This window comes from Haematobia irritans, chromosome 5 (genome assembly GCF_050003625.1).
Source record: "Haematobia irritans isolate KBUSLIRL chromosome 5, ASM5000362v1, whole genome shotgun sequence".
NCBI lineage: Eukaryota > Metazoa > Arthropoda > Insecta > Diptera > Muscidae > Haematobia > Haematobia irritans.
Window position 1 is genome coordinate 19,296,427 of NC_134401.1, and position 23,463 is coordinate 19,319,889.

At 28.5% G+C, this 23,463-nt stretch overlaps 1 protein-coding gene across 7 annotated transcripts in view; it reads left to right on the plus strand.

Moving 5' to 3' along the window:
• Positions 1–1,755: 1,755 nt before the first annotated feature.
• The window catches only part of LOC142240278 (UNC93-like protein), a 195,305-nt gene continuing 173,597 nt past the window's right edge, over positions 1,756–23,463 (plus strand). Inside the window, exon 1 of one of the 7 annotated variants that reach the window (XM_075311970.1) lies at positions 1,756–1,882. The gene's annotated coding sequence lies outside the window, so the exon portion shown is untranslated. Of the gene's footprint in view, positions 1,883–1,911; positions 2,017–2,040; positions 2,193–2,240; positions 2,353–2,418; positions 2,528–23,463 lie in introns of those variants that run through there. The other 6 variants (XM_075311972.1, XM_075311969.1, XM_075311976.1 and 3 more) reach the window with 6 other exon arrangements.

Genomic DNA, 23,463 nt, shown 5'->3' on the forward strand with positions numbered 1-23,463 from the left:
CACAGAGAATACAAATATGGCCAAAATCCTCACAGTTTACACAAAATTCTGTGATGATTTCCCCATATCCTACACACTGCAATGCCAAAATTTCCACAGAACGGATGAGTTTTAAATAAGGCTCCAAGTCGCCCTACACATATCATGGCGAGATCTAACCAATATCCTTGTAAAATCGCCATTGCTGAGTAGCAAAAATTGTAAATATTACTCTAATTGTCCTATATCTCGAATACATATGTATCGCCTGAAAAATTAAAAATCTCTTTTGTACAATTGCATTAAAATTTCTCTCGCTTCATATTTCCCATATTTTTTACTTACATTGTGTATCATCCCAGGGCGTTAGCCGATTTAAATTTTAATTCTAGAGTTTTTGTAGAAGTACAAAAAATTGTTTCCATTAAAAGTATTTGTATCTGGAAATGCAAACCTTTATATAGCTCCCAGCAAATTTTAAGTAGTTGAGATGGTAACCCAAATGTTTGTCTACATAGTGGTGAAGGGTATAATATAGTCGGCTCCGCCCGACTTTAGATTTTACTTACTTGTTTTTAATTGAAATGTATTCAATCAAAAAAAAAAAAATGATAGTATCAATCATCAAAGCCAATTAAAAAATTAATTGATACAACTAATTTTTGTGATTGAGTTTTTTTTGTTTTTGATTGATTTTGCTGCATATTGCCTTTAACACCGCAATAAAATTGAGGATGTATAGTTTTATCAATAGGGGTAATTTATCGCTTCGGAAATTTCGACAAAATTTCGAGGGATGTCTGGGGGGGCATAGCCCCCCCCCCCCCAGAGAAAATTTCTAGCTCCGCCAATGATGGGGGCTATATATAATTATGGACCGATGTGGAGCAATTTTTGCATGGTTGTTAGAGACCATCTACTAACACCATATACCAAATTTCAACCGGATCGGATGAATTTTGCTCCTCCAAGAGGCTCCGTAAGCCAAATCTGAGCGTCGGTTTATATGGGGGCTATACGTAAACGTGGACCGATATGGCACATTTGCAATACCATCCGACCTACATCAATAACAACTACTTGTACCAAGTTTCAAGTCGATAGCTTTTTTTGTTAGGAAGTTTGCGTAATTTCAACAGACGGACAGACGGACATGCTCAGATCGACTCAGAATTTCACCACGACCCAGAATATATATACTTTATGGGGTCTCAGAGCAATATTTCGATGTGTTACAAACGGAATGATAAAGTTAATATACCCCCCATCCTATGGTGGAGGGTATAAAAAAACGCACTGACAACTAAAGCTTAAATAATGTCTTCCTTATGATTAAGAACTATATTTTATGGTATTAACTAAATTTTTTTAATAAAACTAAAGTACCTATGTTAATATATAACCCTATTTTATGTTAATAGACCCTTTGTTATTATGCTAGTTTTAATAATATATCATTAATTCATTGTTACCGAACTTGTGTCTCGATTTTATTATAATATAATTTGTTTTGCCATTCTGTGGGGGGTTTCCTCAGATCGCATCATCTAAGCTATCGTCTACTCTCAAACGTTGACGATGGCTATCGTAGGTATTATACCACATCACGGCATCATCACAACATTATATTTGATCAAGCTTATCAAGAAATAAAAAAAGAAATAAAAATTAAATCCAATATGAGAAAATAAAAAAATAAAAACACAACAAAAAATATATAAACAAAAAATATTTAAATAATAATGAGTACTTGGCCTCACAAACAGCATACTCGAATCCAAAAAGAATCGAGCTAGTTAATAGCCAGCATTCAAATGATTCGGTAAATTCGAGTAAACAAAATCGGAAAGTGAATTTAAAAAATCCACTAAGAACGTGTTTTGTGTTGTTGTCATTTGTGCAGGTAATTGAAACCTGACACAGAAACGTGAGAGACGAAAAAAAATGTTTAAATCTAAAATCTTAGGTGTTTTAGTATTACAAAATAGAGCTCAATTAAATACATAGTGGTTTTCTGTTCTGTAATTCAAGGCGAATGTAGGTGGATACTTTGGCTTTAAGTTTTAGTTTCAACGTGTCTCTATTTGTGAGATTATATTCGAAAGAGTTTTTACGGATATATTTTTTATTGTGGAATTTTTGTTTTGAATAAATGAAATAAATGTGTTATATATTACCTTACTATATTATAATCGAAATATTATTGTTCAAAGGTGTGGTAATGAAATGAAGTGATTGAAACAAATGTTCAAATACTGAAATTGTGAAAAAATATATAAATAAAATTATTAATACTTCATGAAAATATTCAAGATTCAAACCGGAATAAAAATATGGTGGAGGGTATGAATATAATCCTAGGAATGTAAATAGGTACAAAATGCTCTTCCAAATTTTAAATTGTTGTAAAGTAGAAATTTTAATAACATGTTAAATTTAAAAAACAGGTACAACAATTTCCAAATATACTTGAAATTTAAAACAATTCCCAAAAATATTTGAAATTTAAAATTTATTTATTACCCCTAAAAATCCATCCCTTTCCAAGGTAAATATATCCGCTGAAAGTTCACCCAGCGTGTTAAACCTTAAAATTGGGGGAAAATCGCCAACCTGCGAACACTAGTCTGAAATATCAATAAAAAAACATCTGTGAAAGCAATTAACATAGAAAGCAAATTAAATAAAAAAAAAAACAAATAAACTGAAATTGTTTACAATTTGTTCTATAGCACAATTGAATTAAAGTTGTAGCAAAATTGTACAGGAAATAAAAAATATTTGCAAAAAAAAATATATATACGTATATATACAAATATTCCGCTTAATGTATGTTTTCAATATTCAGAATAAAACGCAAACTATTATTTTCAGGGATTAAATATAGCAAAAAACATTTACTATGCTACATTTTTCGCGAAGGTTATGGATATACATGTGGCACTTAATAGGATTAAACAAATATGTCATGTTTACATGATTTCAGTTTTAGTATAAGTGATTTTTTATTAAATCAAAATAAACCAATTTAGTTATTTATTATTTTTAATAATTAGTATAATAAAAAATTACAACAAATAACAAATATTAAGTACTAGCAACTAAAGCAATTGGATTAAGACTAATTTAGTAGATGATTGAGTATGGGGGATAGATTTCAGCCCAAATTAATTATAAACTCCTGTGCCATAAAATTTTCTATAAAAATAAAATTTTGACAAAATTTTCTATAGAAATAAAATTTTGACAAAATTTTCTACAGAAATAAAATTTTGTCAAAATTTTCTACATAAATAAAAAATTTGACAGAATTTTCTATGGAAAAAATTTTGACAACATTTTTTTAGAAATACAATTTTGAGAATAATTTTTATAAAACTAAAATTTTGACAAAATTTTCTATAGAAGTAAAGTATTTTGAAAAAGTTTTCTATAGAAATAGAATTTTGACAAAATTTTCTATAGAAATAAAATTTTGTCAAAATTTTCTACATAAATAAAATTTTGATAGAATTTTCTATGGAAAAAATTTTGACAACATTTTTTTGAAATACAATTTTGAGAAAATATTTTTATAAAAATAAAATTTTAACAAAATTTTCTATAGAAGTAAAGTATTTTGAAAAAATTTTCTATAGAAATAGAATTTTAACAACATTTTCTATAACATTAAAATTTTGGAAAAATTTTCTGTAGAAATAAAATTTTGAGGAAATTTTCGATAGAAATAAAATTTTGACGAAATTTTCTATTGAAATAAAATTTTGACGAAATTTTCTATTGAAATAAAATTGTGATAAAATTTTATACGGAATTAAAATTTTGACACAATTTTTTATAGAAATATAATCTTGAAAAAATTTTCTATAGAAATAAAATTTTGATAAAATTTATAATTTATAAACAATAAAATGTTGACTAAATTTTCTATGGAATTAAAATTTTGAAATTTTGAGAGAAATAATATTTTGATAAAAATTTGCATAAGAATAAAATTTTGACAACATCTGTACAGAAAAAATAATAGAAATAAAATTTTGACAAAATTTACTATAGAAATAAAGTTTTGACAAAATTCTGTACAAAAATTAACTTTTGAGAACATTTTTCATAAAAATAAAATTTTCAGAAAATTTTCCAGAGAAATACAATTTTAATAAAATTTTCTATAGAAATATAATATTGAAAAAGTTTTCTATAGAAATAAAATTTTAATAATTTTTATAATTTATAAAAAATAAAATGTTGACTAAATTTCCTAAAGAAAAAACATTTTGAAATTTCTAGAGAAATAATATTTTGATAAAAATTTATTACAGAATAAAATTTTGACAAAATCTTTATAGAAATAATAATTTGACATAATTTTCTATAGAAATAAAATTTTGACAAAATTTTCTATAGAAATAAAATTTTCCATAGAAATAAAATTTTTACAAAATTTTCTATAGAAATAAAATTTTGACAAAATTCTGTACAAAAATTAAATTTTGAGAACATTTTTCATAAAAATAAAATTTCGAGAAAATTTTTTTGACACAATTTTTTATAGAAATATAATCATGACAAAATTTTCTATAGAAATAAAATTTTGAAATTTCTAGAGAAATAATATTTTGATAAAAATTTGTATAGGAATAGAATTTTGACAAAATCTTTATAAAAATCATAATTTGACAAAGTTTCTATAGAAATAAAATTTTGACAAAATTTTCTATAGAAATAAAATTTTGACAAAATTTTCTATAGAAATAAAATTTTGACAAAATTTTCTATAGAAATAAAATGTTGACGAAATTTTCTATAGCAATACAATTTTGACAAAATTTTCTATTGAAATAAAATTTTGACAACATTTTCCATAGAAATAAAATTTTAAGAACATTTTCTACAGAAATACAATTTTGACAAAATTTTCTATAGAAATAAAATTTTGAAATAATTTTCTATAGAAATAAATTTTGACAAAATTTTCTATAGAAATAAAACTTTGACAAAATATTCTAAAAAAAAAAATTTTGACAAAATTTTCAATAGAAATAAAATTTTTACAAAATTTTCTTAAAAAAAAATATGAGCTTTCTTTATTTTTGGGAAATTTTTCTATAGAAATTAAATTTTAATAAAATTTTCTGACGAACTAAATTTTGACAAAATTTTCTATAGATATACAATTTTAACAAAAGTTTTTGTAGGAATAAAATTTGGACAAAATGTTCTATAGAAATAAAATTTTGACAAAATTTTCTTTAGAAATAAAATTTAGACAAATTTGTCTATAGAAATAAATTTTTGACAAAATTTTCTATAGAAATAAAATTTTTACAACATTTTCCATAGAAATAAAATTTTAAGAACATTTTCTACAGAAATACAATTTTGACAAAAGTTTCTGTAGGAATAACATTTTGCCAAAATTTTCTATAGAAATAAAATTTTGGTAAAATTTTCTATAAAAATAAAATTTTCAATAGAAAAAAAATTTTTACAAAATTTTCTTCTTAAAACAAAAATTATGAGCTGTCTTTATAAAAAAAAAAAACAAAAGTTGTTCTTCATACATAAGTTGTGTGTAATTTAATTTAGGTTAAACAATATTTCATATTAAATCAATATTTTTCAGTGTATGTTTCAGTTTCTATGAACTGAATTTAAACTTATAAATGGGAAATAAAAATTAGTTACATAATAAAAAACAAGTTTACAAATTTTAACTGTAATAGATAATATATCAAACAAGTTTTATTTAAATATGTCTAGGAAGAATTGCATTATGCTTTCAAATTTTTGAGTAATTTAATTTGGGTTCAACAATCTTTCATATTAAATCAATATTTGTCAGTGTATGTTTCAGTTTCTACAAACTGAATATAAACCAATAAAAAGGAAATAAAAATTATTTATATTAATATAAAACAAGTTTAAGAATGTTAACTGTAATAGTTAACATGGCAAACAAGTTTTATTTAAATATGCCTAGGAGGAATTGCATTATGCTTTCAAATTTTTGAGTTTACACACACCTACTTTATAATGCCGAGAGCATTTGACTATAAATTTCAATTATCTACACCACTCAAGCAAAACGTAAAAGTGTTTCAAATGTTTTTTTTTTGTATTAAATTAGCAAAATGCAACAATTTATTCAAATTAATTTTTTATTGTTATAAATTAAAACTAAATTCAAATATTTGTAATGTAAAACAAATAAATATAGACAAAAACATAAAATTTGGCAAAGGCGACTTTTAGTTATGCTCTACCTTTGATGCTATAACAGAATACTGTATGTTAAGTACAGTCAACAACAAAATACATTTTTTCGAAACGAAATTATAGGCAAAGCCTGTAAGTAGTAGTAAAATATTTTAATGAAGATTTAGTTTTGAGGTAGGTACTCTTTTTATTTTAATTCTCTCAATTAAAAGTGCAAAAATATATATGACGACTATTAGTTTTGTCAAATCTTGGATTCAAAAAATTTGGCACTTCTTTCATTAAGAAAAACTACGAACTAAATGATTTTTTAAAGATTTTTTTCTATGTAATTATGGGGTCGTGTTTTTTTTTAAATAAATAAACCCAGCAATCAATTCTCAATTTCATCGAAAATTAATCCATGAAATTAACAGTTTATGAGAGAACCCGGGTTAGCTACTACCGAAAATGTTTGCATATTTTCAGGCATAACAATTGGGGTCATGTTGTTTCTTGATTTTATTTTAAATAAATAAACCCAGCAATCAATTTATATCAATTTCATTGAAAGAAAATTTCTTTGCATGTTTTCAGGCGTCCCTTTTGTCCATTGGATATCAATGTTGTTTGAGAAGCAAACCGTGTCCACTTTCCTATAAAGACAAATAAGTATTTTTCTCAGTTTTTTTTTCTATGAAATTATGGAGACGAGTTTTTTTAACCCTTAAATGCCCACTGTGTCTTTTAAGATACAACCAGAAAAAAATTCTTACGTCTTAAAATGTTGACAGAATTCTATGAAGTCATGTTTATTGCATTTAAAATATCATAACGCTTTTCCTTAAAAATACCTTTTTGCGGATAATTTTTAGTACTTCTGAGTTATCTGCAGTTAAAATTGAAAATCAAATTTTTACCAAAAATTCAAAAAACTAAAAATTTGAAGTTAAATAATATTTACCAGATTTGAAAGTAATGTTGTTAGAAAAAACTGTGTAGTGTAAAAATATCTCTATTCTAGATACAACCACTATTTTCTCAAAAAATAATTAATATATATATTTAAAAAAAAAAAAAACGGTATGCAGATGTTCTCTGTTTACCATTTTACATATATATATATATTTTATATATTTTTGTTGGAGGAATCGGTGACCTTGTGTATTTAAGGGTTAATATATAAACCCAGCAATCATTTTACCTCATTTTAATCAAAAATTAATCCTTGAAATCCACAGTTAATGGAAGAACACGCTTTAGCTGCTACAGAAAAATTCTTTGCATATTTTTAGGCGTCACAATTGACAATATTGTTTGAGAAGGAAAACGTACTAAAATTTATAGTATTGGTCACACTAGTTTGGTTTTATGTAATGATACCGATCACATGGGTAATTTAAGAATCATCCGTGATAAAAGTTTGCGAAAAGTAGTGCCCTAAAAATGGAATTCATTAAAAAGTGGCACATCATGGCAATAAGGTGGCACAAAAATGTAAAAAATTATAACATTTACTGGCTCAACAAAAAAGTGGCAAAAAAGGTCTTAAAATTAAAAAAAAAAAACTAAATGTGGCTAATTTGCCAGTAAGGTGCCACAGCTTACAGTTTAAGTTAATCTAAGTTTTTTTTTTTAAATTTCCAAAATTTTTTAAGTGAAAAAATTATGGCAAATTTGCCAGTCAACTGGCACAGCTTACAGTTTAGTTTAATATATTTTTGTTTTTAATTTCCATTTTATTTAAGATCTTAAGTGACAAAAAATGATGACCATATTTTGTTGTTGGTGAACATTTTTTTTTTATTTAAATTTTTATACCCTGCGCCACACTGTGGAACAGGGTATTATAAGTTAGTGCATATGTTTGTAACACCCAGAAGGAGACGAGATAGACACATGGTGTCTTTGGCAATAATGCTCGGGGTGGGTCCCTGAGTTGATATACAGTTTGTCAAGAAAGTGTTTTGACAATGGGATAAAAATTATGTTTTGTTCCAAAATTAAATATAATGAAATTTTAAAAAAATATTTTATTATGTATTTTGCAAAGTATACATACGTCCACAGAATTAAAAATTGAATAAAATATTTAATATTTCAATTATTTCTAGAAGTTGAAATAGTTGGCAATGTCAAAAGACTTTCTTGACATACTGTAACTATGTCCGTCTGTCCGTCCCTCCGTCCGTCTATCTGTGAACACATTTTTGTGATCAAAGTCTAGGTCGCAATTTAAGTCCAATCGCCTTCAAATTTGGCACATGTTCCTAATTTGGGTCAGAATAGAACCCTATTGATTTTGGAAGAAATCGGTTCAGATTTAGATATAGCTCCCATATATATCTTTCGCCCGATATGCACTAATATGGACCCAGCAGCCAGAGTTTTATACCGATTTGCTTGAAATTTTGTACAAACATAACACTTAGTCGTATAGTCAAGTGTGCAAAATTTGATTGAAATTGGTTCAGATTTAGATATAGCTCCAATATATATCTTTCGACCGATATGGACTTATATGGCCCCAGAAGCCAGATTTTTGGCCGAATTTGGTTGAAATTTTGCGTTAAGAGTACAATTAGTAGTATAGTCAAGGGTGCAAAATTTGATTGAAATCGGTTCAGATTTAGATATAGCTCCCATATATATCTTTCGACCGATATGGACTAATTTGGTCCTAAAAGCCAGAGTTTTGGCCCAATTTGGTCGACATTTTGCACAGGGAGTAGATTTAGCATTGTAGCTATGCGTGCCAAATTTGGTTGAAATCGATTCAGATTTAGATATAGCTCCCATATATATCTTTCGCCCGATATGCACTTATATGGACCCAAAAGCCAGTGTTTTATCCCGATTAGCTTGAAATTTTGCACAAGGAGTACAATTGGTAGTATAGTCAAGTGTGCCAAATTTGATTGGAATCGGTTCAAATTTAGATATAGCTTCCATATATATTTTTCGCCCTATATGGACTTATATGGCCCAGAAGCCAGAGTTTTGGCCCAATTTGGTTGAAATTTTGCTCTTGGAGTACAATTAGTAATATAGTCATGTGTGCCAAATTTGATTGAAATCGGTTCAGATTTAGATATAGGTCCCATATATATGTTTTTCTGATTTCGACAAAAATTGTCAAAATACCAACATTTTTCTTGTTAAATCGCCACTGCTTAGTCGAAAAGTTGTAAAAATTACTCTAATTTTCCTAAACCTCTAATACATATATATCGAGCGATAAATCATAAATAAACTTTTGCGAAGTTTTTTTTTTTACTAACATTGTGTTCCACCCTAGTGCATTAGCCGACTTAAATTTTGAGTCCATAGATTTTGTAAAAGTCTATCAAATTCTGTCCAAATCGAGTAATATTTAAATGTATGTATTTGGGATAAACCTTTATATATAGCACCCAACACATTTGACGGATGTGATATGGTATCGAAAATTTAGATCTACAAAGTGGTCGGCCCCGCCGACGTTAGACTTTCCTTACTTGTTTTTGTTAATTTATGTTATATATATTAAAAAAACTATTCCATAGATTGTTTGAAATTCTGTATAAAACCCGGATATATAGAGACATAATTTTTTTATGAAAATGGAAGTCACATTTTGTGCCACGAATAATAAATTGTGTGCGAATTTGTAGAAACTCTCAACGGTAACGCTGTTGAGAGTAACTCGTGTCCCAAAAAGTGGTTGTCCGTGAGGCATTTAAAATTTTTTGAACTTTGATTTTAACAACATGGACTTTTAAATTAATTTTACCAGATGTTACAAATGCAACGACAAATTTTGTGCACAGTTTATTTGATAAAGCGAGGAATATTACTGTTTTTTTTTTTTACTCTGTATATAAAATTAGCTTAATATAAATCCCATACAAACAAATTTGCGACATTGCGGTTAACCCATAAATAAAATTCAACAATTTTTTTTGTGGATGCAATATAGGGTTTTTATTGTTTGTGTTTTACAATAAATAATTCATTTGGTAATACCATTCATTTGATTTTAATAGTTTTTTAATTGTTTGCCATTTGCTGAAATAAAAATTCTGAAATGGAAAAAATTTCCATTCAAATTAAAAATAGAATAGAATAAATAAATAAACAATTCGATGGAAATATTTGCTCACTATTCAGGATACACAATCGAAAGGATTCGGCAAACAAGAATTTAACAAAAGTTAAATTGTTTTAGTTGATTATTTAGTGTATTTTTGAGAAATAAATTGTTTTAATTGCTTATTTTGTGTATTTCAATATAGTATTTAGAAATTAAATACAAAATTGTATATACAATAAAAATAAATTTAAAAAAAAAAAAATTAATTGATAGTAACTGAGGGATACACCCACAATATTGAGGTCCAGAAAACTGTAATATCTAATTACTCCAGGAAAAACATTTAGAAATCATCCTATCCCGAATGCTAATAAAATTAAAAATCGGACTAAATAAATATCGATAAAGTTTGCATATATTAATGTGTTATGCAATTAGCACACAAATGATCATATATTTTTTAGTTCTAATCCCAGATTTCCATCTCATATACATAAGACACGTGTTAATTATATTAAAATGACAAAATATATCCTTAAAATTCTTTTTAATCTTCCTTTTAAGGGTATCGCATTTTCGGATCCATCAAAAATCAGCTCTCTATTCTATTTACTTCGTTTGAATTCTCTTTACACATATATGCGTAAATAATTTAATAAACAATTTCAGTTATTTCATTAAGCTCTCTTTGAAATTAATTAATTAGATACACTTATTTTCACCTCAATGGTTTTTGGATTTTCGATGTTGCATGACATTGATAAATTGTTCAGGTTGAAGACTTTCAATATTTAAATATTCTATTTCTATTTTATAATTTTATATGTCCTAGGTTTATAATTAATGAATGCGCCTATAAGTATATTATGGCAATGTAGTTGCAGAGAGAGAGAGAGAGAGAGAGAGAGAGAGTTGTTATGTTTACAGCGGTAGAATTTTAAATATATTGAATTTTAAAGAATTTAAGCATTAAGTGCAAACAAGTAAGTAAAGCAGAAAGTGGGGCGGGGCCGTCTATATCATACCATAAACTCCCCTTTATAATTAGTAAACATAAGTATTTGTGAGGTATCATTGATAAGGTTTTGTCAAATCAATAGAAAATTTAGTCAATTTTTTTTTCTATAGAAAATTTTGTCAACATTTTATTTCTATAGAAAATTTTATCCAAATTTTTTTCTATAGAAAATTTTGTCAACATTTTAGATCTAAGAAAATTTTGTCAAAATTTTCTTTCTATAGAAAATTTTGTCAACATTTTATTTTAATAGAAAATTTTGTACAAATTTTGTTGCTACAGAAAATTTAGTCAAAATTTTACTTCTATAGAAAATTTTGTCAAAATTTTATTTGTATAGAAACTGTTCTTATTTTTATAAAAAAAAAATTGTCAAAATTTTATTTCTATAGAAAATTTTGTCAAAATTTTATATCAATAGAAAATTTTGTCAAAATTTTATTTTTATAGAAAATGTTGTCAAAATTTTGTTTTTTTTTAAGTTTTGTCAGAAGTTTATTGTAATATAAAATTTTGTACAAAATTTTATTTCCATAGCAAATTTTGTCAAAATTTTATTTCTATAGAAAATTTTGTCAAAATTTCTTTTTTATAAAAAATTTTGTCAGAATTTTATTTTAATATAAAATTTTGTAAAAAAATTTAGTTCTATAGAATATTTTGTCAAAATTTTTTTTCTAAAGAAAATTTTGTCAACATTTTATTTCTATCGAAAATTTTGTCAAAATTTTATTTTAATAGAAAATTTTGTTCAAATTTTGTTGCTATAGAAAATTTAGTCAACATTTTATTTCTATAGAAAATTTTGTCAATTGTATAGAAAATTTTATTTTTCTAAAAAATTTTGTTAGAATTTTAGTTTAATAGAAAATTTTATCAAAATTTTATTTCTATAGAAAATTTTGTCAAAAATGTATATCTATAGAAAATTTTGTCAAAAATTTATTCCTATAGAAAATTTTGTCTAAATTTTATTTCTATAAAAAATTTCGTCGAAATTTTATTTCTATAGAAAATGTTGTCAAAATTTAGTTTTTTTTTTAATTTTGTCAGAATTTTATTTTGTAGAAAGTTTTGCCAGAATTTTATTAAAATATAAAATTTTCTCAAAAGTTTATTTCTATAGCAAATTTTGTCAAAATTTTATTGTTATTTGTCAAAATGTTGTTTCTATAGAAAAGTTTGACAAAATGTTATTTCTATCGAAAATTTTGTCAGAATTTTATTTTTATAAAAAATTTTGTCAGAATTTTCTTTTAGTAAAAAATTTGTTAGAATTTTATTTTAATATAAAATTTTGTACAAAATTTTATTTCTATAGAACAATTTTTCAAAATTTTATTTCTATATAAATTTTGTCAAAATTTTATTTTTAGAGAAAATTTTGTCAAAATTTTATTTTAATAGAAAATGTTATAAACATTTTAGTTCTATAGATTTTTTTTTTTAATTTTATTTCTTTAGAAATTTTTTTATTAGAAAATTTATTTAGAAAATTTTTTCAAAATGTTATTTTGTCAAAATTTTATTTCTATAGAAAATTTTGTCAAAATTTTATTTCTATAGAAAATTTTGTCAAAAATTTTATTTATATAGAAAATTTTGTCCAAAATTTTATTTCTATAGAAAATTTTGTCAACATTTTATTTCTATGGAAAATTTTGTCAAAATTTTATTTCTATAGAAAATTTTGTCATAATTTTATTTCTATAGAAAATATTGCCAAAATTTTATTTCTATAGAAAATTTTGTCAACATTTTAGTTCTATAGAAATTTTTTTCAAAATTTTATTTCTATAACAAAAAATTTTGTCAAAATTTTATTTCTATAGAAAATTTTGTCAAAATTTTATTTTTATAAAAAATTTTGTCAGAATTTTATTTTAATAGAAGTTTATTCTAAGAATTTTAGAATTTTATTTTAATATAAAATTTTGTACAACATTTTATTGCTACATAAAATTTTGTCAAAGTTGTATTTCTATATAAAATTGTGTCAAAATTTTATTTCTATAGAACATTTTGCGAACATTTTTTCTCCATAGAAAAATTTGTCAAAATTTTATTTCTATATAAAATTTTGTCAAAATTTTATTTCTATACAAAATTTTGTCAAAATTTTATTTCTATACAAAATTTTGTCAAAATTTTATTTCTATAGAAAATTTTGCCAAAATTTTATTTCTATACAAAATTTTGTAAATTTTTTTTTTTTAGAGAGCATTTTGGTAATATTTTATTTCTATAGAAAATTTTGTCAAAATTTTATTTCTATAGATTTTTTTTTCAAAATTTTATTTCTATAGAAAATTTTTTCAAAATGTTATTTCTATAGAAAATTTTTTCAAAATGTTATTTCATTCGTTTTGTTTGTTATTGTTGGCTTCTCTTCAATCGTTATTGTTGTTTTTAATCTCAGCTTAAAGCCATGCATTGACTAAACTACAAGTGTAGCTTAACCAACAGAGGAAAAGTATGCTTGTCGATTTTTTTCTGTTGGTTAAGCTACACTTGTAGTTTAGTCAATGCATGGCTTTAAGCTGAGATCAAAAACAACAATAACGATGATGAATTTTGCTCCTCCATAAGGTTCCGGAGTTCAAATCTGGGGATCGGTTTATATGGGGGCTATATATAATTATGGACCAATATGGCCAATTTTTGCATGGTTGTTAGAGACCATATACTAACACCACGTACCAAATTTCAAACGAATCGGATGAAATTTGATTCTATAAGATCCTCCGCAAGCCAAATCTGGGGGGTCGGTTTTTATGGGGCCATACGTAAAAGTGGTCAAATATGGCCCATTTGCAATACAATACGACCTACATCAATAACAACTACTTATGCCAAGTTTCAAGTCGATAGCTTGTTTCGTTCGAAAGTTAGCGTGATTTGAACAGACGTACGGACGGACATTCGTAGATCGACTCAGAATTTCACCACGACCCAGAATATATATACTTTATGGGGTCTTAGAGCAATATTTCGATGTGTTACAAACAGAATGACAAAGTTGATATACCCCCCATCCTATGGTGGAGGGTATAAAAAAGGTCACACAAAATAGTCGCATAATGATAAAAAAAGTCGCATATAATTGTGAAGTCTTTTTATACCCTCCACCATAGGATAGGGGTATATTAACTTTGTCATTCCGTTTGTAACACATCAAAATATTGCTCTAAGTATATATATTCTGGGTCGTGGTGAAATTCTGAGTCGATCTGAGCATGTCCGTCCGTCCGTCCGTCTGTTGAAATCACGCTAACTTCCGAACGAAACAAGCTAGCGACTTGAAACTTGGCACAAGTAGTTGTTATTGATGTAGGTCGGATGGTATTGCAAATGGGCCATATCGGTCCACTTTTACGTATAGCCCCCATATAAACGGACCCCCAAATTTGCTCTAAGAGAAGCAAATTTCATCCGATCCGGCTGAAATTTGGTACATGGTGTTAGTATATGGTCTCTAACAGCCGGTCCATAATTACATATAGCCGCCATATAAACCGATCCCCCGATTTGGCTTGCGGAGCCTCTAAGATAAGCAAATTTCCTCCGATCCGGCTGAAATTTGGTACATGGTGTTAGTAGATGGTCTCTAATAACCATGCAAAAATTGGTCCACATCGGTCCATAATTAAATACAGCCCCCATATAAACCGATGCCCCGATTTCGCTTGCGGAGCCTCTAAGAGAAGCAAATTTCATTCGATCCGGCTGAAATTTGGTACATGGTGTTGGTATATGTTCTCTAATGACCATGCAAAAATTGGTCCACATCGGTCCATAATTATATATAGCCCCCATATAAACCGATCACCAAATATGAACTCCGGAGCCTCTTGGGGGAGCAAAATTCCTCCGATCCGGGGTAAATTTGGTACGTGGTGAAATTTGGTACATTACGTTAGTATATTGCCGCTAATAACCTTGCCAAAATATGACCGTATCGGTCTATAGTTATATAGCCGATCCCTTAAAAATAATCTAGCAAAATTGTATTTCTATAGAAAATGTTGTCAAAATTTTATTTCTATAGAAAATTTTTTCAAGATTTTATTTCTATAGAAAATTTTGTCAAAACTTTATTTCTGTAAAAAATTTTGTCAAAATTTTATTTGTATAGAAAATTTTGTCAAAATTTTATTTCTATAGAAAATTTTGTCAAACTGAATTATATACGTATTTAATGGGACTTTTTTTGTTAAATATATACCCGGTATGGACTAACTTACAATTTAGAAGACGTTTTTAAGAAGTTTTAAGATACCTTGCCATCAGCAAGTGTTACCGCAACCCAAGTTATTCGATTGTGGATGACAGTCTTTAGTAGAAGTTTCTAAAGGGTGATACGGTCAAAATTTGGTCAAGGGAAAACGCGTGTAAATCGGTGAAATCGTTTATTTAAAAAATCATTAAATTTGTTTTTCAAGTTCAATTAGTATAAAATTCAGGAAAAATAATCAGGCTTTCGCTTTTCCAAATCCGAATTGCCGGGCCTCACGCTTGACAACTGCCATCAGATTTTGTAGAGCCACCTTGTCCACCTTCTTCGCCGCAGAAAGCCAGTTTGCCTTGAACTGCTGCTCGTCCTTAGCAGTTTTTTTGGTCTTCTTTAGGTTCCACTTGACAATAGCCCAGTATTTCTCAATTGGGCGGAGCTCTGGCGTGTTGGGAGGGTTCTTGTCCTTGGGAACCACCTGCACGTTGTTGGCGGCGTAGCACTCCATGGCCTTTTTACCGTAATGGCAAGATGCCAAATCCGGCCAAAATAGTACGGAACAACCGTGTTTCTTCAGGAAAGGCAGCAGACGTTTATTCAAACAATCTTTCACGTAAATTTCTTGGTTGACAGTCCCGGAAGCTATGAAAATGCAGCTTTTTAAGCCACAGGTACAGATGGCTTGCCAAACCAGATATTTCTTTGCGAACTTTGACAGTTTTATGTGCTTGAAAATATCTGCTACCTTTCCCCTTCCTTTTGCCGTATAAAACTCCTGTCCCGGAAGCTGCTTGTAGTCGGCTTTGACGTAGGTTTCGTCGTCCATTACCACGCAGTCAAACTTCGTCAGCATCGTCGTGTACAGCCTCCGGGATCGCGCTTCGGCCATCGTATTTTGTTTATCATCGCGATTTGGAGTCACTACCTTCTTGTAAGACGATAGTCCGGCTCGTTTTTTGGCTCGATGCACGGTTGTAGACGATACACGCAGCTTTTTTGCGGCATCTCGGAGAGAGAGGTTAGGGTTTCGCTTGAAACTACCGGCAACTCTCTTTGTCGTCTCAGCGGCTTCCGGTTTTCGATTTCCCCCCGATCCAGACTTCCTGGCTGTCGACAAACGTTCCCCAAACACTTTAATTACATTTGTAACGGTTGATTTGGCAACTTTTATCGATTTTGCCAGCTTTGCCTGCGAGTAGCTCGGATTTTCGCGATGCGCGACTAAAATTTTGATACGCTGCTCTTCTTGCTTGGACGGCATTTTGACAACTGAAGAGTGAATTCCAAAATCAAAATAGGAGCAACAGTCTACACACACACACCTTCAAAATGAGGGGTGTTCAGGTTTTTTAAATGCAAAATTGAAAGAAATACGTCAACTTTATATTGACCAAATTTTGACCGTATCACCCTTTATGCAAACCGAACTTACGGCCCTATATACTTTTTTCCTCTGTTTCATTTAATTTAACTACCGGACGGAGTGTTACCGTTGGAAATATTCAAAAAGTTGCATATCTAAAAAAGGTCGCACAAAAAAGTCGCATACATTTGTGAAGTCTTTTTATTACAAAAACTGTTCTATAAACCAACACAAAAACAATAATGTAACAGTCCATTTAACATAAAAGGATATTTTACCAACGTATTGTAACATAAAATCCAGTAAAAAGTAAATTTGCAAGAAAGTAAAAATGGATTTTATTCTCTTGGCTAAAATTAGCCACCCAGTACCAATTTACCATTTACCGATGTAAAACTTTTAAATCAATATTAAAATAATAAAAATATTTATTTCTTTTATACTACACTTTTAATTGACTCTGTGAAATATATTGCACGTATGATTTGTTTCAAATTTAAGCACTTTCCATTTGTGCAATTTTGGTGCGACATGCATGCAACTAAAATCGCACATTGTGCATATTTAAAAAAGTCGCATGACGTCGGAAAGTTTCAAAATGCGACTAAAATCGCACTATAGTAACACTGAACGTACGCAAAGGAATACTAAAGTCCTGGAAACTTTCTTAAAACCTAATAATTCCATGAACTAAAATAGAGTTCAATTGGCTTTAGTGAAATATAGGGTTCACGTTTTTTTGGTGTAATTGCATGCAATTTTATTTATTGAATAAATATTTATTTCTATTGACTATAAGAGAATACAGACTTTATTCAACTACAGTGAAAACTCTCAAAAACATGGACGTTTGCTATATTACCATATTTAAATTTACTTCTCAGAATTGAAAAACATTAAAATATGGACACAATTTAGCCGACATTGGGTGTTCACTACTGAGAGTGTTCACTATACTTGAACTTCATATCCCTCATCAATGGTTGCAAGGTCTGTGGTTTATGAGGTTAATTTTAGATAAAACCAGAAAGTCCTTCGCTTATAACAACAATACATCAAACTCTTAGTGAATTTCATCACTGTATTTGTTGCCTAGCTAATCCCAAGGATTTACTAGGATGGATGGATGATGAAAAGTTTGAATTTTTATTTTGAACATCAAGAGACCTAATTGAGCGACCCTCAAATGTCTAAAATGACAAATTATCGTTTTTGGTTTTTTTTTCTTGGGTCATTTGCGTTTCTTTTGCATATGAAAATTTCAACTACCACAATTGCTCCCTCCACACATGACCGTACAAAGTAAACCATAATCACCACATACCAGAAAACCGCAAAATCGAAAATCTTCAACCACTAGAGGCACTTCATTTAATGACATTAAAATTTATTCACTCATGGTCAATTGCATTGATTATTTGTCATGAAAGAGAGAGAGAGAGAGACAATAATCATTAGCGTTTATGTGGTGGATATTTGAATTATTTATTTTTATTTAAGCGTATATTTACACAAAACTCGTCAAATTGTTGTATGACAAAGTGATTGTAATTGCTTAATTACAGAAAAATTATGTAAATCAAATTCTGCAACATACATTGAGAAAAAAAATGGTGACTGTTTGCTTGAAGGTCAAGTTCGAAGCTGGAATATATCCTCCTAGGTTTTGACATAGACACACAGTGATTTAGTGATTGAATAAAAAAAAACAAGTAAGGAAAGTCTATAAAGTCGGGCGGGGCCGACAATATTATACCCTGCACCACTTTGTTGATCTAAATTTTCCATACCATATCACATCCGTCAAATGTGTTGGGTGCTATATATAAAGGTTTGTCCCAAATACATACATTTAAATATCACTCGATTTGGACAGAATTTGATAGACTTTTACAAAATCTATAAACTCAAAATTTAAGTTGGCTAATGCACTAGGGTGGAACACAATTTTAGTAAAAAACAAGTATATACGGCCGTAAGTTCGGCCAGGCCGAATCTTATGTACCCTCCACCATGGATTGCGTAGAAACTTCTACTGAAGACTGTCATCCACAATCGAATTACTTGGGTTGCGGTAACACTTGCCGATGGCAAGGTATCTTAAAACTTCCTAACACCATCTTCTAAATTACAAGGTAGTCCATACGTAGTATATATTAAACTAAAAAAGGTCGATTAAATGCATATATAATTAAGTTTAAAGTTTCTATAGAAATAAAATTTTGACAACATTTTCTATAGAAGTAAAATTTGGAAAAAATTTTCTATAGAAATAAAAATTGGAAACAAAATTTCTATAAAAATAAAATTTTGACAAAATTTTCTATAGAAATAAAATTTTGACAAAATTTTTTATAGAAATAAAATTTTGACAAAATTTTCTATAGAAATAAAATTTTGACAAAATTTTTTATAGAAATAAAATTTTGACAAAATTTTCTATAGAAATAAAATTTTGACAAAATTTTCTATAGAAATAAAACTTTGACTAATTTTCTATAGAAATAAAATTTTGACAAAATTTTTTATAGAAATAAAATTTTGACAAAATTTTCTATAGAAATAAAATTTTCTATAGAAATAACATTTTGACAATGTTTTCCATAAAAATAAAATTTAGGTAGATTATTTTTGGCTCGAGTGGCAACCATGAATATGAACCGATATGGACCAATTTTTATGTTATTGGGGATCGGCTATATACAACTATAGACCGATATGGACCAATTTTGGCATGGATATTAGCGGCCTTATACTAACACCACGTTGCAAATTTTAACCGGATCGGATGAATTTTGCTTCTCCAAGAGGCTCCGGAGATCAAATCTGGGGAACGGTTTATATGGGGGCTATATATAATTATGGACCGATGTGAACCAATTTTTGCATGGTTGTTAGAGACCATATACTAACACCTCGTACCAAATTTCAGCCGGATCGGATGAAAACAGTTTCTCTTAGAGGCTCTGCAAGCCAAATCGGGGGATCGGTTTATATAGGGGCTATATATATATAATTATGGACCGATGCGGACCAATTTTTGCATGGTTATTAGAGACCATATACTAACACCATGTACGAAATTTCAGCCGGATCGGATGAAATTTGCTTCTCTTAGAGCGATCGCAAGCCAAATTTTGGGTGTCCATTTATATGGGGGCTATACGTAAAAGTGGACCGATATGGCCCATTTGCAATACCATCCGACCTACATCAATAACAACTACTTGTGCCAAGTTTCAAGTCGATAGCTTGTTTCATTCGGAAGTTAGCGTGATTTCAACAGACGGACGGACGAACGGACATGCTCAGATCGACTCAGAATTTCACCACGACCCAGAATATATATACTTTATGGAGTCGTAGAGCAATATTTCGATGTGTTACAAACGGAATGACAAAGTTAATATACCCCCATCCTGGGGTGGAGGGTATAAAAATATGGGAAACATTTAAATCTGAAGCAATTTTAGGGAAACTTCGCAAAAGCTTTTTTATGATTTATCGCTCGATATATATGTATTAGAAGTTTAGGAAAATTAGAGTCATTTTTACAACTTTTCGACTAAGCAGTGGCGATTTAACAAGGAAAATGTTGGTATTTTGACCATTTTTGTCGAAATCAGAAAACATATATATGGGAGCTATATCTAAATCTGAACCGATTTCAATCAAATTACTAATTGTACTCCTAGCGCAAAATTTCAACCAAATTGGGCCAAAACTCTTGCTTCTGGGGCCATATAAGTCCATATCGGTCGAAAAATATATATGGGAGCTATATCTAAATCTGAATCGATTTCAACCAAATTTGGCACGCATAGCTACAATGCTAAATCTACTCTCTGTGGAAAATTTCAACCAAATTGGGCCAAAACTCTGGCAAATTGGGCCAAAACTCTGGCTTTTAGGTCCATATCGTGCGAAAGATATATATGGGAGCTATATCTAAATCTGTGCCGATATCAATAAAATTTTGCACACTTGACTATACTACTAATTGTACTCCTAGTTAACAATTTCAACCAAATTCGGCCAAAAATCTGGCTTCTGGGGTCATATAAGTTCATATCTGGCGAAAGATATATATGGGAGCTATATCTATCTAAATCTGAACCGATTTCAATCAAATTTTGCACACTTGACTTTACGACTAAGTGTTATGTTTGTACAAAATTTCAAGCAAATCGGTATAAAACTCTGGCTGTTGGGTGTATATTACTGCATATCGTGCGAAAGGTATATATGGGAGCTATATCTAAATCTGAACCGATTTCTTCCAAAATCAATAGGGTGCTATTCTGACCCAAATTAGGAACATGTGCCAAATTTGAAGGCGATTGAACTTAAATTGCGACCTAGACTTTGATCATAAAAATGTGTTCACAGACAGACGGACGGACGGATAGACGGACATGGTTTTATCTACTCAGGGACCCACCCTAAGCATTATTGCCAAAGACACCATGTGTCTATCTCGTCTCTTTCTGGGTGTTACAAACATTTGCACTAACTTATAATACCCTGTTCCACAGTGTGGCGCAGGGTATAAAAATCTGTGTACAGTGTAACCCTGATGCTTTCGGCAAATTTTTTAATACTTTTAAACCATGTCTATTCGTCCGTCTGTTGATTAACTCTTGAAATGCAATTACATATCGCATTTATGAAATTGCCCACAAATAAATTGTTAATATTATCAGATTGCAATTTATGAAATAATTTTATTCCCTTTTCTCAAGGTATTTCGAAAACTTTGTCCACTTAGATTTTATACGTGCTTAGGAAATACTATAAAACTTGTTTCAAATATTGTTGATTAAAATTTGGCAATTTGTTCTATACCAAATAATTTCTAAATAATTTATATTTATTTTCTGCCTGTAAGTTTCTTAGGTTATAGAAGTTTTCACTTTGTTTGAAAGTTTGAAGCATACTTTTAGTCGTATTTAACTATTACATAGCTTATAGCATGTCATATGAAATATGAATTATGTGCATATATGTTTTGGAGGAAAATAAGCAAAAAACTCTAATTTTAACGATAACAAAATGAAGTGAACTTTTCACACTGAAAAAACAGTGAACCCACCAGGAAGAAAACTTTTGATTAATTTTTGAAAATTTTGAATATTTTTAGAAATTTTTAACTAAACAGTATTACAAGCGCAGGCATCGCGCCGATATCACAAAAATATGTAAATATTTTTCGACAAATTCAAGAAAATTTATTAGACCTAAATAATTTTTTTCACTTTTTAAAGAAGAAGTTTGAAGGAAAAAATTGGAGTTCAAAATTGCAAGAATGTCTTTAGTGACATACGAAGTTCATAATGGACACTTTTGTAGAAAAATTTACAAATTTGAAGAAATATTGAACTATTTTATGACAAATACGAATTTAGTAAATCTCTATCCTCAATTTGTGTATAATTTTTTCCCGTCTTTTAGTTCGTACGTTAGTTAACGTACGCAAAAAATTATTTTAGTAAATGAAACTTTCACCAAATATAATAAGTTCATGAACTAAAATATAGTTAAATTGGCTTTAGTGAAATAGTGAGTTCACTTTTTTTTGAGTGCACATAAATTTTTATAGATAAACGTAATTAAATATTTCCCTTAAAAATTCAGTAGATCCAAGTTTTTTTCAGTGGGAATAAAATCTTGCCAACATTTTGTGTATAAATAAAATTGTGACAAAAGTTTTTATGGGAATAAAATTTTGTCAAAATTGCCTATAAAAATAAAATTTTGACAAAAATGTTCCATGGGAATAAAATTTTGACAAAAGTTTCTATAAAAATAAAATTTTGAACAAAAAAACATTTGTTGGAAATAACATTCTGACAAAGGTTTCTATGCCAAAATTTTTTGTATAAATAAAATTGTGACAAAATTTTTTATGGGAATAAACTTTTGACAAAAATTTCTATAAAAATAAAATTTTGGCAAAAATTTTCTATGGGAATAAAATTTTGACAAAAGTTTCTATAAAAATAAAATTTTGATTTTTTTGTAAAAAAAACATTTTGAAAAAGGTTTCTATAAAAATAAAATTTTGAGAAAATTTTCTATAGAAATAAAATCTTAACAAAATGTTGTATAAAATAATAATGAAAATCATATTGGAAAAGATATAAAAAAGAGTTGAAGAGAACATTTTCATATCGTAATGTGAAAAAACTATATAAGATACACTGAAAAAAAATATTGTAGTGAGGCCAAAAATTCTTATCCTTATAATTTTTTCCCTGCCATATAAGACGCGTTTTTCTCTGATATTAAGTTTTTTTCCTTGGACATTAGTCGATCGAAAGTCTATTTTCCTTAGAGTAAGAATATTGGACTGTAAAATAATCTATTGAACTGAGGTCAATTTACCCCTTTCCAAAGATTTTGTATGTTTGCCCTAATGGTTTTGGTATTGATTCCGAGCCAAATAAGCAAAGAATTTCACTAAGGAGAAATGCATCTTCTATGCTAAGCAACAGTTGCCTTCGTAACTTAAGGAGAAGAAATCTAGGTTTTCAAGACAATATTTTTTTGGTGTTATTACATTTTGTATTATTACTGTCGATCTTCTTTTGTATACACAACCTTAA